Source organism: Microtus ochrogaster, chromosome 16, assembly GCF_000317375.1.
Source record: "Microtus ochrogaster isolate Prairie Vole_2 chromosome 16, MicOch1.0, whole genome shotgun sequence".
In the NCBI taxonomy this organism is placed as follows: Eukaryota; Metazoa; Chordata; class Mammalia; order Rodentia; family Cricetidae; genus Microtus; species Microtus ochrogaster.
Window position 1 is genome coordinate 19,566,229 of NC_022018.1, and position 14,009 is coordinate 19,580,237.

At 43.6% G+C, this 14,009-nt stretch overlaps 1 pseudogene; it reads left to right on the plus strand.

The window, feature by feature from the left end:
- LOC101982306 overlaps window positions 1-14,009 on the plus strand; it is a 72,051-nt pseudogene that overhangs the window by 36,625 nt on the left and 21,417 nt on the right.

Consider the following 14,009-nt stretch of genomic DNA (forward strand, 5'->3'; position numbering starts at 1 on the left):
GTTTTCAGACATTTTCAGTCAAATCAGTCTTTATTTTTATTTATAAAAGAAAAAGTTTTTACCTGTAATAACTGTTCCTGTCAGTGGTGGCGAAATGCACCTGGAGTCCACGTGGCCTAAGTCAGAGCCGGCGGAAAAGTTTACTCAAAACCCAAAGCTGAAAGTTAACTGTAAGCAGCAGGGGGGGGGAGGGCCAGGAAATGGAGCAGAGCCAAGGCCGGGACTCAGCCATCCACGGGGAGGGGGCGCAGAGCAGTCACGTGCAGGGAGTGGTGTTGTGTACTGATCATGCTGTTTACTACTAGGTGCTGGGGGGTGGAATACAGAGGCGCTTGCACCACTGTCGGGCAGGGTGGGGCACACAGACTCGTGTGGGGCTGATTTAACTATCTGCTGAACCACCAGGGTGAGTCGCCCTTTAGGGGTCCTGTTTACCAACTTTCTAGCAAGTGCCAGGAAAGATCGAGTCACTGCAGATGTTCAGTGACTCAGAATCTCAGCTGCTTCTGCCGCCGTAGTCGGGCAGAGCAGACCGGAAAGGAGCTGTGCTGAGAGGGTACAATCTGCGTGGAGGGAGAGGCCTCCGGAGGGGGGGGCACTGGCTCCTAGCGGTCCCCACCCAAGAGGCTCTAATTTGGAGTGGGTAACTGTGAAGCCCCATGTTGGGCACCAAGTAAATGAATGCAGACAGATTGTAAAAATATATACAGCTTTAATGGGGAAATAGACTTACAGAACCAGAGGTTCCCGCGGTGAACAGGAGAGCAGAAGGAGCAGCGGGCTCAGGCTCACCAGATTTATATGTAAACATTAGCCCAAGGCCCTCTAACGGGGTTGGGCTATCCTTACAGACTAAGCCTCTGAAACTTTAAGCCAGCTCTTAGTTAAATGCTTTCTTTTGTAAGGGTTGCCATGGTCATGGTGTCTCTTCACAACAACAGTACAGTGAATAAGATAGCATTGAGGGAGGTATCATGTTAACTTTCATCATCAATAAGTCAGTGAGAAGATGTTTGAAAGTAAAAAAATATGTTACTACCACATGGAATTTACACTATTTTACCAATCATCTCAACTTAAGTATGATAAAATATAATTCAAAACTGATGATGTGTTTTAACATTATTGCTGGTAAAATATTTCTGGGATAAGCCAGATAGTGTGATATTAGGCTTTACAAATCACCAGATTCTTGCTGCTAGCTTTTCAATTATAACACAGAGTAATTATGGGCAGTATGCAGAGAAGGAGTCCATCTGTACTTCGATAAAATCTGAGAAGGAATGTAAACATGAGGTGGACAAGCTCGTACTTGTCTAGTTGTAACTTTCCCTGTTCTTTGTTCTAGTTGCAAGAAGCACTGGAGATGCTAAAAGTTGCTGAGATGATATGCTGTAGGATCCAGAGTTTAGCATGGCTTTACAATCTGCCTGTTCGCTGACAGAAATTAGAAAGCTTCCATGTTGGGACCTGCTGGTAGGCAGTCACTTTAGGTTGGTATTTAAAGAGTGTTGGGGTCCAGGACCAGCCTGGACCATAAATTATCTCTCAAACCAGAGTGGAAGTATGAGAAGAAAGACATAACTCACATGATTTTATCAGTAGGGAGTTTTCTGTGATCCTTCATGAAGTCCTGAAATCACCCACGTTTATTCTCCAAACAGCTTTTATCTTAAAACTAAGGGGGAAATTCATTAGCATTATGGTAGCGGGGAGAATGATTATGGTCACATCCACACCTTTTCTATGTCCATTTTGTCATGTCTTTTTATCTATCTATCTTCCTGCTCTGTCACATAGACTGGATTTACACCTCTTTCCCTGGCAACCTCCCAAATTACACAGAAGGAGGAGAATGACATTAGCATATCCTGACCCTTGCTTTGGATGGTGTCTGTTTGTCTCACTATCAAAGGGTGAGGCAACCACCTTCTGTGTGGCAGGCACAAATTGTACCTTGCCAGGTCACTCAGAATTTTGACTGCCATGCAATGTAGAAATATGGGCCTCTATAATTCAGCCCTTATAAAGGAGTATATAGGCCATTTCCCAGAGTTGATGGAAAGATGAGAGATGAGACCCAAAAGCAAAATATTCAAGGCATCCCTAAAATAATGCAAGGATTGGACAGATTGGTCAAGCCATACTAAGGTTTGTCAGAACAGAGTGTGGGGACCAAGACCACTCCAAGTGGCCTGAGGGACTACAGTCTGAGACAAGAAATGAGACAAGATCCCAGTTCCCAGCCATGGGAAATTGCCAGAGATGAATGTCAGTGAAAGCTGACTTGGAGCAGGAGACCTTACCATTTAGTTGTAGTAGTGTGCAGCGAAGAAGTGGGCACAGGAAATTGGAAAGTGGTCCTAGTGGTGCCTGTTGGAGGGCGGGAATACAGAGATAGCCTGGCTGAATCATACACCAATGTTATGATTCTTGGCAGGTTCCCTGGTGGGTGGGAGACCACAATGGGTGGGAGACAGATACTGTAATGGTATGTTCTGTCTCTTTAAGAGACAAGACACACCCACTCCCCATCTCCCTCTTGAAGAGGTAGCTTCTGTCTCTCCGTCTCTCTCTTCTCTCTCTCTCCCTCTCTCATCTCTCACTCTCTGACTCTTTGATCTTTTCCTGTCTCCTTTCCCCCTCCATAACCCACTAAATTCAGCCTTTCTCTATATGGCATGCTTATCTGTCTGTCTCTCACCTGCCACGTGGCTGCCTGCATGGGACCAGCCGCCTTTGGACACCTGCAGCATGGTCTCATGGCATGCCCATCTGTCTGTCTATCCTCATGGCCTGTTGCAGCCACGTGTGGAACTGTGCCATCCCTGCATGGGACTGGCTGCTCTCAGGACCTGCTGCTTGCTGTCCTCTGCCACATGCCTTGCTCCCTCTGCTCAGGGTCCTGCAGCATTTCTGCTACTGCAGCCACCAGAGATCCTGCAGCAATTTTACTATTACATTGGTGCCATGAGATTTGAGAGGCTTTCCTGCCCCAAACCCTGGGATTGGGATCCGGAACCAGGTATTTTTTCCACAACAACCATGTGTTCCATATGCCTGAGTGTGATTTCTCCACACAACACTGGCTTCAATTGGTGAGTTTGCCCCATTCTGCTATGATTGAGCCCTCTGCTAACATTCTTCTCTGGATTGCTTCCCTTAGCTAAAATCATAACTGGACTGACCCTAACACTGCACACTCTGTGCAGTGCATTTGATTGGGGGCCCAGGGTCCCTCAGTTTTTCATTTTCTTTTTTTCCTTTCCTTTCCTTTTTTCCCCCTCGCCATGAAAGGTCACTCAGAGTGGCCTGGACTGACCCAGGGTCAGTCCTCCAATGCTAGCACTGCACACTCTGTGTGGTGCATTCAACTGGGGGCCAAGAGTCCCTGTTTTTCTTTCTCTTTTTTTCCTTGTCTTTTCTTTTCTCCCCTGCTGTGTTGCCTGTTTTTGTTTTTGTTTTGGAGGCCTTGTGGTGTCACCATTTTGTGGGTTTTTAGTTTCAGCTATGGGTAGCAAGCCATCCCTGTCTGTTCCCCTGGGATGGATGCCTTTTAGAGGCCCTAAAACCACAGGCCTTAGTGTTCTACTTCTTCTGCTCCTACCCTCTCTTCCGCTGGCTCCACTTTCACAGAAGCTTTCTGTCAGCGCACAGCCAAATGGAAGGAGTTTCCTCAAGCTGTCCCTGCCACTACTTCTGCCAACAAAATTGGTCAGGTTCATGAGACGGCTGTTTTCAGTTCCAGCCTTTTGCTTCCTACTGTGGCTTGTGGCATGGCAGCTTAGAGAGAGGGTGGATCATGCCTCTAGGTCTCTTTTATTATTAACCTTAAATTCCATGCAGCTCAAAATTGTGGCTTTTCCATGCAACATGTGACCACTACCATTTTGACTGAGGTCAGGTGACTTTACCACCATCTTAACTAATATCCAGATCAGTTAACCAAGTCCTGCCATCTTTACCGAAGTATACCCTGCCAGGACCCTGGTTTACTTATGTTTTTGTCTCTAAATTCCTCTTGCTGACTCTATTGCATGTGTGTTTTATGCAGTGGCATGCCTCTGGTAGGGCCCACCAAGAGCATCTACTTCACTCAATTCCTGCTCACTGTGTGCATGTGTTTATACATGTAACTTAAATGCACCTATGTTTACTGTTAAATGAGAAATAAGTCTCATATTTTAAACTGGCATGTACTTTTAAATCTCTTACAAAAATAATTTATATTTAATCTAACCCTCATTTAAAATATATTAAGATGTTCTATACTGTTGTCAGTTTTGCTGTTAACCTTCTATTGCAAGCAGTCTTTCTTCTTTCTGTCTTTTTACAAGTGTCACTCTTACTTCTTAAGAGCCAGTACAGTCAAGCTCAGACCCAGTTCTCCCATACTCTATACCTGATAAACAGCTGTCAACTGCTCAGAGATCTGGGGAATATGGCATTTAAATATTTAATTGTTAAAAAACTTTTTATAACAAAAAGAGACAGGTTTGCTCCTAGCAGCAGCACTCTATTTTCTCCAAAGAAGATAGAAGATAGATGGGCACAGAACAACATCCATCTGCAATTCACTTCATCAACTGCTACGTGCTAACTGGAAAAAATGCCTTTCATCTAAACTTAAGATGTACAGATGTGAACAGAATTGCTAGAATTGACAGCCTATCTGCTCAGGTCAAGGTAGGCTTGTCTTCCTACAGACTTCTTAGCCCACAGGGTCTTCTGGAGCTTGGCAGGCTCTGTGTTAGACAGCAGAGACAAATATGACCCTCAGTGACCATGGAGGACCCTGAGGAGTAGCTCTAGGTGCCAACCATGTAAGTTCTCTGTTGTTTTTTAATCAGTAAGTCAAGTAAGATTTTATCCTTCTCAAAGATCTCTGATGCAGTTTGACAGCTGAGAGGTTTTGTCAGTTTAAAAGGACAATCCACCAAATAAATTTCAGTAAATTACAAATACAAGTTATTAAGGTGTGTACCTGCAAGTTATAAAGGTGTGAGGATAAGTGCATGCTATCAAATTTCTCTCTCATGTTGTCTTCCATATTTTTCATTGTGTAAAATATCTGTCACAGTCATTCTAACATAAATATGCTACTGTTTATACAATGCATATGTCTAAAACTTTTTTTTTCACAAACCCAAAGAATTCTTGTGAGTTCTAGGGAGCTGAGTTAAAGGATCCACCTTAAACAGATCAGATACACCCTTTTCAATCCCCTGGTCCTAAATTTTTTTTTCCTAAACTTAACTTTGTCCTCTGTTCTGCCAATACCTTAAACAGGTGTAAGAGACACCAGTCATTTCCATACCACAAACACCGGACATGAACAAAAAAGCAGGAAGCAGTCTTGAGAATCTGATGCCCCAATTCCCTTAAAAGAGAAGGTAATGTAATGATCTGTTTTGTCTCTTTATAAGACAACCCCCCCTTCTCCTGAGACAGGCAGCACTTCTTTCCTGCTTGCAGCCTGAGTCTCTTCTTTTTCCACCTCCCTCTTGAAGAGGTAGCTTCTGCCTCTCACCACTTCTCCCCCTCTTCCTTGTTTTTTTTTCTTCTCTCTCTCTGTTCTTCTCCCCTTCTCCCCCTTCCCTTCCATAACTCACGAAATAAACCTCACTCTCACCTGCCACATGGCTCCCTGCCTGGGACCAGCTGCCTTTAGAGACCTGCAGCATGGTCTCGTGGCATGCCCATCTGTCTGTCTCTCCTTGTGGCCTGCTGCAGCCACTCGTGGAACTTTGCCATCCCTGCCTGGGACTGGCTGCTCTTGGAATCCTCTGTCCTCTGCCTGCTGCCACATGGCCCCCTGCTGCTGCTTGGGGACCTGCAGCATTTCTGCTGTTACAGTCACCGGGGACCCAGGGATCCTGCAGCAATTTTACTTTTACCATTACAGTTAGGCTATGCAGAGAGAGAGCTTGGGTATAGAGTTTATTTAGTGGGTATTGGGAAGGGTATAAGGGTAAGAGGGTTATGGAGGAAAAAGAGAGAGAGATAGAGGGGAAGAGGTAGAGGTTGTCTTTTCAGAAGAAAGAAGTGGAGAGGAGGTGGGAGATACCTGCCTCTGAGGGAAGGAGGAGATTGGGAGTGGGCAGGGCTTGCTTCTTAAGAGACAAGATACCTAGGTGAGAGGGAAGGCCAGAAGAAGTATAATGACAACATTTGGCACCTGTGTTTTCCTTCCTGGAAGCTGCACACCACATTGGACCAATGAAGTGGTTGCTCTCTAACAACACTCATCAGCAACTTGGTAGGATCTTTAACCCCTAAGAGATAACCCTCTGCCCATGCTGTGAGGCACTGCGTTGGCTGCATTGTGCCCAGATCACAGAGTCCTCTACAAACCAGCTAGGAGACTGAGTCCTCTATAGAAAAGCAAAGAGCCTTGATTTTATTCAAGTTTCAACTTGGACTCTCCGTGTGTCGAGGTATTGGTGTGACTGGGGAGCCCTGAGCTCAGTTGGGGTTAGGTTTTTATAAAGGCAAAGGTTGAGGACCAGTGATTGGCTGACATTTGTCTAGGTGTGTCCTTGTGAAAAGCAATGGACGTGTACTGGCAGGTAATCCTATCTACAATGGTTGGAATGTTAGGAATTTCCTTTGGATGGTCTGTTCCTGGGTGGTCTTAGCTTGTAGTCTTTCTTGGAACCACGTTTTTGCCTTAGGGTAAACTAGGAGACACTGGCCTCTATTGAGCTTGTTGTGGTTGGGTCCTGTAGGTTAGGTTCCTTGAAGTGGGAAAACCTTCCCTTAAAGGGACAGCACCCTTCCCAGGGCTGGCATACTAGATTGTATAGAAAGCAGAGAGTGAGCTGGGCATCGCTCTAGGCATCCTGATTGTGGATACAATTTGACCAGCCGTCTTAGGGTCCTTCTGTCATGATGAACTGAACCTTCAGGCTGTGAGGGAAAACAAATCCTTTCTCCCTTGAGTCGCCTTTGTCAGGACACTTTATAATAGCAAGTGGGAAAGTAACTAATGCATCCTCAATAATGATTTTATTTAAGTCACAATAGATAGAGATATATTGACCCATTATACAGACTCAGTAGTGGAGGGACATTTGCATTGACTGTTTTTGTTGTTCTTGTGGGGTTTTTGGGATGGAACTCAGGTCACCATGCTTAAGGGCAAACACTCTTAACTGTTGAACCATCTCTTCAGCTCTTTCTTTCCTTTCTCTTTCCCCTCCCCTCGTCTTTCCCTTTCAAAACAACAATCTACTTTTGTATCTGAGTTCTTTTCCCCCCTGCTTCCTCACTGGAGAACTACCAACATCCAGAGCCCTCTCTTAGTTTTGCAGCTTGGGTCTCTCTTGGCCCAGCCCTGCAGGGCTGATTCTTTTACGGACTTGGCCTGTAAAAACCATTGGTATTTGTACAACTTGAAAAGATACATTTGCAAATCCTTAAGAGGTGAACTTTACCACTTGGGCTTCTTAAGAAGTTGTTCTAGAACATTGATGTGAGAATTCTAGAACCTCAGAACCCATTATGGATTAAGAAACACTTTAAACCTACTTAGTAAGCTATGAGGGGTTTTACAGACACCATCACGGTTCCATCTTTAGACCCCGTATTCCCTGGATCGGGTGTGTTAACCCAGAAGCCATTTGTTTTTAGCATTGCATGACAGTTGACACACAGGAGGATAAACGGGATACAGATCTTTGATTCAGCAAGTCCAGGCTCTTTGTTCAGCTTGCATGTTGACTGGCTGTCAGCACTGTGTCACAAGGTCATCCCTTCATCAGCCTTCAAGCCCTTCTAGACAACCTCTTGAAGCATCAGCAGGCATCCATTATCACCCATGAACCCTATGGCTTCCATCTCTTTTTAGTCCCAAGGCATATCACACTTACCTTATTTTTTTAACTTCTAAAATTATTTTTTTCTTACATGTACACATTGCATGATGACCACTGTCTCCCCCACTCTCTCTCACTCCTGTCCATTCTTCTCCCTCCCTATAAATCTCTTTCTCACAATTCTGGATAAGCATTTGTTTCATGACCCAGTGTGATTAATCGCAGCCATCTCTGTGTGACCGTGAGTTGTAGTCTGGTGGGCTCAGAAGTAGATACACAACTAAAGGCAGTGATTCTCCTCCCTCTCCAGAAACTTGTTAGCTCCTTTTTAGGTTGCAATATTTGTAATTAAAATTTCTGAATTGACTTTTATTATTTTTGGAATTATGAAATTACACAGGAGCTAACACAAGGTGATTTCTGACTGAGGTTGTAACTCAGCTTGTCTAGTTTGAGACAAGGTTGGCTTTCAAAGTACAGCACTCCACACCCACAGATACCATATACACATACATGCACACACACATGCTTGCATACACTCACTCACACACGCACATGCAAAAAATGCATCATAGATATGTACTAGTCACATTTAATACAGTTGATTCTGAAATTCATTGTCGCACTTTCCGAAAACCCATTGCCCTCCCTTTGTCCCTTACCTCCTTTCTGCTGGTCAGCTTATTTTCCTCAGTGTCTCTTTACAGAATGTGTATTCTGTTTCTGTCATGCTTAGAGCTATTCAGTCATGAGAGTGACCTGACAAGTCTTCAAGTTCCCAGTAGTCCCTTGTATTCTGATTTGTAAAAATCCACCTTTGTAATTGGTTTCAGGTGGAGGCTGCACACAAAGGAGAGCCAGGGAAGAAAAGGGAGCATGTGGTGCAATGTGGAGTCAGGCAGAGCTGATGAAGCTCACATCTGAGCTCTCTAAAATGAGATTGCAAGAAGATTCTCATAAAATGGAAGTGGAAAAATTCAAGGAACAGTATCTTTAAAACTAAGAAGTAATAATGCCCTACTCTCACCTCTTCCACGTAGGCGAGGGGAGAGAGAAATGCTGAGAACAAACCCATCTCAAGGCCTTGTCACCAAAGTCTAGCTCTAAGTGAACCAGGCTCCTGGCTTTGTCAATTGGGAAAGCAAGTAGATTCTGTAATTCTGGGAAGTCATGTTGGCAAATGAACTGACTTTGAAATGTTAACCCAGGACACTTTTTACTCCTCTGTTCTTCATTATACATCTGTTTTCCCCCTTAGTATTCTCCCCTAGTTGATTTAACCTATTGACTTTTAGATGTTTATGAAACTCTCTAGTTACCACAGTTATTACTATAACTTGTTTTTATAAATATAAATATTAAAAGCTTAACTATTTTTGGAGGGTTATAACCTAAACCAAGCTGTCATGTGTTGCTGGTACTACTCCCCTGGGCATTTTCTGGCATTGGTAACTGAACTTTTCTGTGGTTCAGTCGCACCACTAGAGGGAGCCACAGAGCTGCTGCCCTTCAGCGATTTTTTTTCTATCCCAGAATGCATTGTTGGGATACAGGAAATGAGCAATCCGGAGGGGCAGGGAAGTGGAAATTCCAGCTGGTTAGACTAATTCCTTGTTCTGTGTGGGCGGGAGGATATGGCCGACAGAAAATGCCGCTCCGCCTCACCACCTTGGTAAGGATGTTCTGAGCTAACTGCTTGGGCTGTTTCAGATTCTTGTTCTGTGTCTTGGCCTGCTTAGACTCTGAATTCCTCCTCAGTGGCAAAGGTTAGATTTCTTCCTATGGGAGCAATGGACAGAGAGCAGAGGAGAATATTTTAGGGTGTCTGTGCCCACCTTCACTCCCCTCCCAAATCTCCCTAATTCTTGTCTTTGTTATTTTTCCCTCAGAATTGTAACTCACTGAGTCCAATTTTTGCTATCCATATACTCGTGGGATTGGGGCCATCTATTGGAGGATTAGTCCACCCACCGGGGACCACAGCCTTAAAGAAAACTGATTCACCCTTAGAAGCCATAAACTGTCCACAGCTCCTCTTATGTGGGGGCTTGAGAATTCCTCCCCCTTGCAAGCTGGGGTGTTGCCTTGCTTGGTCTTGAGCCGGCCACTGTGAGTTCAGGAAGGCAGCACTCCTGGCATGCCTAGAAGATCCTCCCTGACCTCTGGTCTCTGAGCCTTGTGGGGAGAAGTTGATAACGGCTTCCCATTTGTGCTTAGCTCTCCACTGACTTATTCTCCGTACTTTGGCCAGTTGTGAGTTTCTGCATTAGCCACTGACTTCTGAACACAGAAATTTTTCCAATCTGTACCAATTTAGACGATAGTTTGATACTATGTCCATTTGGTAAAATAATAATAGGGATTTTTCCTATTGGTGCCTATGAGTTCTCCAACCATTTGGTTCTTGAGCAGATTTATAGTACCACACATGTGTTTTCTCTTGTGAAGTAGACCTGATGTTCAATCAGGAAGTGGTTGGTTACCCCCATAATTTATGTCACTCTTGTTTCTGTGGGCACATCTTTCTGTACGATCATTAGTGTAGCATTCATAGATGGGTAAGACAGTTGATGACTTTTCTTCCCAATCAACGTTCTGGTACTATGAAAGCTAGTCTGGGGAGGAAGCTTCCTGGTAGTGCCAACTTGATTTCTCAATGTTTGTGTGAATGGTATAGTTCCCCTGATTTCCTTCTCAGTCTGTCTTCAGTGTGTAGGAAAACTACTGATGGTAATTTTGTAACCTGCCACATTGCTAAAAGTATTCATTAGCTTTGGGGGTCTCCTGGTGGAGTCTTTGGTGTCTGTCATGTGTAGAACCATGCCACCTGCAAACAGAAATGCTTTGACAGCTTCCTTTGCTATGTGTGTACCTCTTATTTCCTTCTCTTGTCCTGTTGCTCTAGCTAAGATGTCAAGCACTGTTGAACAGGAGAGGCAAAAGCAGACACCCACAGCCTTGTCTTGTTCTGTGGGAGTGCTTCAGCTTTTTCTCCATTCCCTATGATTTTGGCTTTGGTTTGCCGTACTTATCCTTCATTTGTTTGACATGTATTTTCTCTATCCCTTGTTTCTCCAGGGTTTGTCATAAAGGGATGCTGGATTTTGTGAAAGGCCTTTAATGCTCCTAATAAAATGATCATGTAGTTCCTGTCCTTGGATATATTTATGTAATAAATTGCCCTTATTGATTTACATATGTTGAACTATCTCTGCATCCCCAGAATGGAGCCTCCTAGATCATGGTGAGACTGGCCTATCATTCTCCTTTTTTGTTGGGTCTTTATCTGGTTTGGGTGTCTGACTTTGTAAGAAGGAGTTGAAAGTGTTTCTTCCTTTCTTATGTTATGACAATATGGCCCTTGGACACCAACATGGCCCTAGGCAGTAGCCCAGACTACAGGCCTTCACACTGCCCTCAGTGATGATAGGAACCACAGACATCAACACAGCTCCCCTTGGCTGTTTCAGGGCCTCAGACAAAGACCTAACAATAGTCTAAAGACCTGGACACCACCTTGGACTCTGGTGGCAAGCAGGCCATTCACATCAGCCTGTCCCTCACCACTCTCCTCTCTTCAGATGCGCCTCTCTCCCCAGCCCACGGACCCTTCTGTCTCTCCCCCATTTCCCGTCCTCTAGCCACTCACCATAATGGTGCCCAACCACCTGGTACCAGGGCTCTTGGTTGGGTCACAGGTTGGTGCTTGGTTGAGTCCTGCTCGCCATAGACACAGGAATGGCGTGGAACTGAAGAAAAGCAGTTTTTTCTCTTCTCGCTTGCCCAGGTCTAGACACCTCAGGCAGTCCTTGGTACAAGGGTGACCAAGAAGTCTGGGGGATGGGGGCGGGTAGGCATCTGTGTCTTCCGCTGACTCAGGCCTGGAAAGAACAGGATCAAGCCAGTTCTGGTTGAATGTGCAGCCCCCCTCCCCAAACCAAGAAGTCTGGGCAGTGGGGGAGCCATTTGTGTTCTCTGCCGGCTCAGGCCTTGATGGCAGATTTTTAATTACTGCTTCTATCTCATTGGTAGTTTTGCATCTGTTTGTTTTATATTGGTTTAATTGTGGTAGGTCAAATACATCTAGAAATCCATCCAGTTCGTTCAGATTTTTCCAATTTAGTGGAATTTTTTTTAAGGATCTCTTGATCCTCTGAATTTCCTCTGTGTCTATTGCAATCTCTCCCTTTTCACCCCTAATTATATTAGGTTGAATCTTCTTTGTTTCTTTGGTTAACTTGGTTAAAGGTATATTAATTTTGTTTATCTTTTCACAGACCCAGGTTTTTGTTGCATTGATTCTCTTTATTGTTTTTGGTTTATTTCTACTTCATTAATTTCTGTTCTGGTCTTATTTATTTCCATCAGTCTGATGCTCTGGGGATTGCTTTATTCTTTTCCCACAGTTCCTTAATGTTTGTCTAGTTAAGATCTCTGCTTTCTGAAATGTAAAGGATTTTCTGAAATCCTTCTTAAGATTGCTTTCACTATAACCCACAGGTTCAGGTAACTGTGTTTTCATTTTCTTCTAGGATTTAAAATTTTTTCTTTTTGGTTTCTTCAAAGACCCACTCGTTGCTGAATCTACATGGATCTGTGTATTTACTGTAGTTTCCCGTGCTGTTGATTTATAGCTTTATGTCATCATGATTAGGTAGAAAGTGAGACATTGCTTCAGTTTTCCTGAATTTGTTGAGATTTGTTTTACATCATAGTATATGCCTTATTTTAGAAGTTCTGTGAGCTGCTGAGAAAATGTCTATTTGTTAGTGTTTGGGGAAAGTGCTATAAAGGTTTCCTAGGTCCATTTCATCTGACATATCTTTTACTTCCTTTTTCTTGACTCAATTTTTGTATGGATGTTCTGTCTAATAGTGAATGGTGAGTATTGAAGTCAACACTGTTACTGTGTTGGGGTGAAATCTAGCAATGCTTGCTTTACAAAATTGGATCTGCTTATTTCTTGTGTGTATATATTTATAATTATAGTTTCTGCTTGCTGGATTATTCTCTTGATCAGAATGAAGTAACATTTATTATTATTTACCTCCCTTTACCTCTCCTGACACGTTTGGTTTGAAGTCTGTTTTGTCTGATATTAGGACAGCAACTGGTTTCATTTGTTTGGAATATAAACCCTATAGTAGTGTATATCTTTGATTATAGGTATGTTTCTCAGAGGCAGCAAAATGGATATTTTGTTTTCTTTCTAAACATCTAGTTTGTGTCTTTTAATAGGTGAACTGAGACCACTGATACTCAGAATTATTATTGAAAGGTGTTGTCTTAGGATTATTTCTATTGCTGTGATGAAACACCATGACCAAAAATCATTTATTTGGCTTACACTTCCTTATTACTGTTCATCATGGAAGGAAGTCAGAATAGAACTCATACAGAACAGGAACCTGGAGGCAGGGGCTGATGCAGAAGCCGTGGAGGAGTGCTGCTTACTGGTTTGCTTCCCATAGCTTGTTCAGCCTGTTTTCTTATAGAATCCGGGACCACCAGCCTATCACTGGCACCACCCATGACCTTGGCTTTTTCCCACCAAATACTAATTAAGAAAATAGCCTACAGACTTGCCCTACAGTCTGATCTTATGGAGACATTTTTTAAATTAAATTCCCTCTTTTTAGATGACTAAGTTTGTGTAAAGTTGTCCTAAGACACACGTAAGCCAGTACAGATTTGTATTGTTTCCTTACTTTTGTTGATTTTACACTTTTGTAGACTTTCTCCATCCTCTTGTTTAGTTTGTTTCAACAGTTTTGGTTTCCTCCTTTAGTTTGTCACACTGAAGTCTTCCTTGCAGTGACCTCTGTAGGGCTGGCTTGGTCATGAGCTCCTTTCACCTGCTTTTGTCATTCACCTTCAGTCATGGCGGTTTTGTGGGTGTATTAGATTGACAGTTGGGATCTTTCATGTTTGAATTGAAACCTCAGCAGTTACTGTGGTGCCACTGCCCTTGTATGTGAATTGACTCTTCTCTCTTGCTGTTTTCAACGTGTTTTCTTTGTTCTGTACAATCAGTGTTTTTACTGTAATATGACCCACGGTGTTTCTTTTCTGGTTGTGTCGTACTTTGTGTGCCTCTTGTATCAGGATGGACTTCTCCTTCCCTCCCTCACTCCCTCCCTCCCTCTCTCCGTCCCTCTTTCCTTCCCTTCCTTCCTTCCTTCCTTCCTTCCT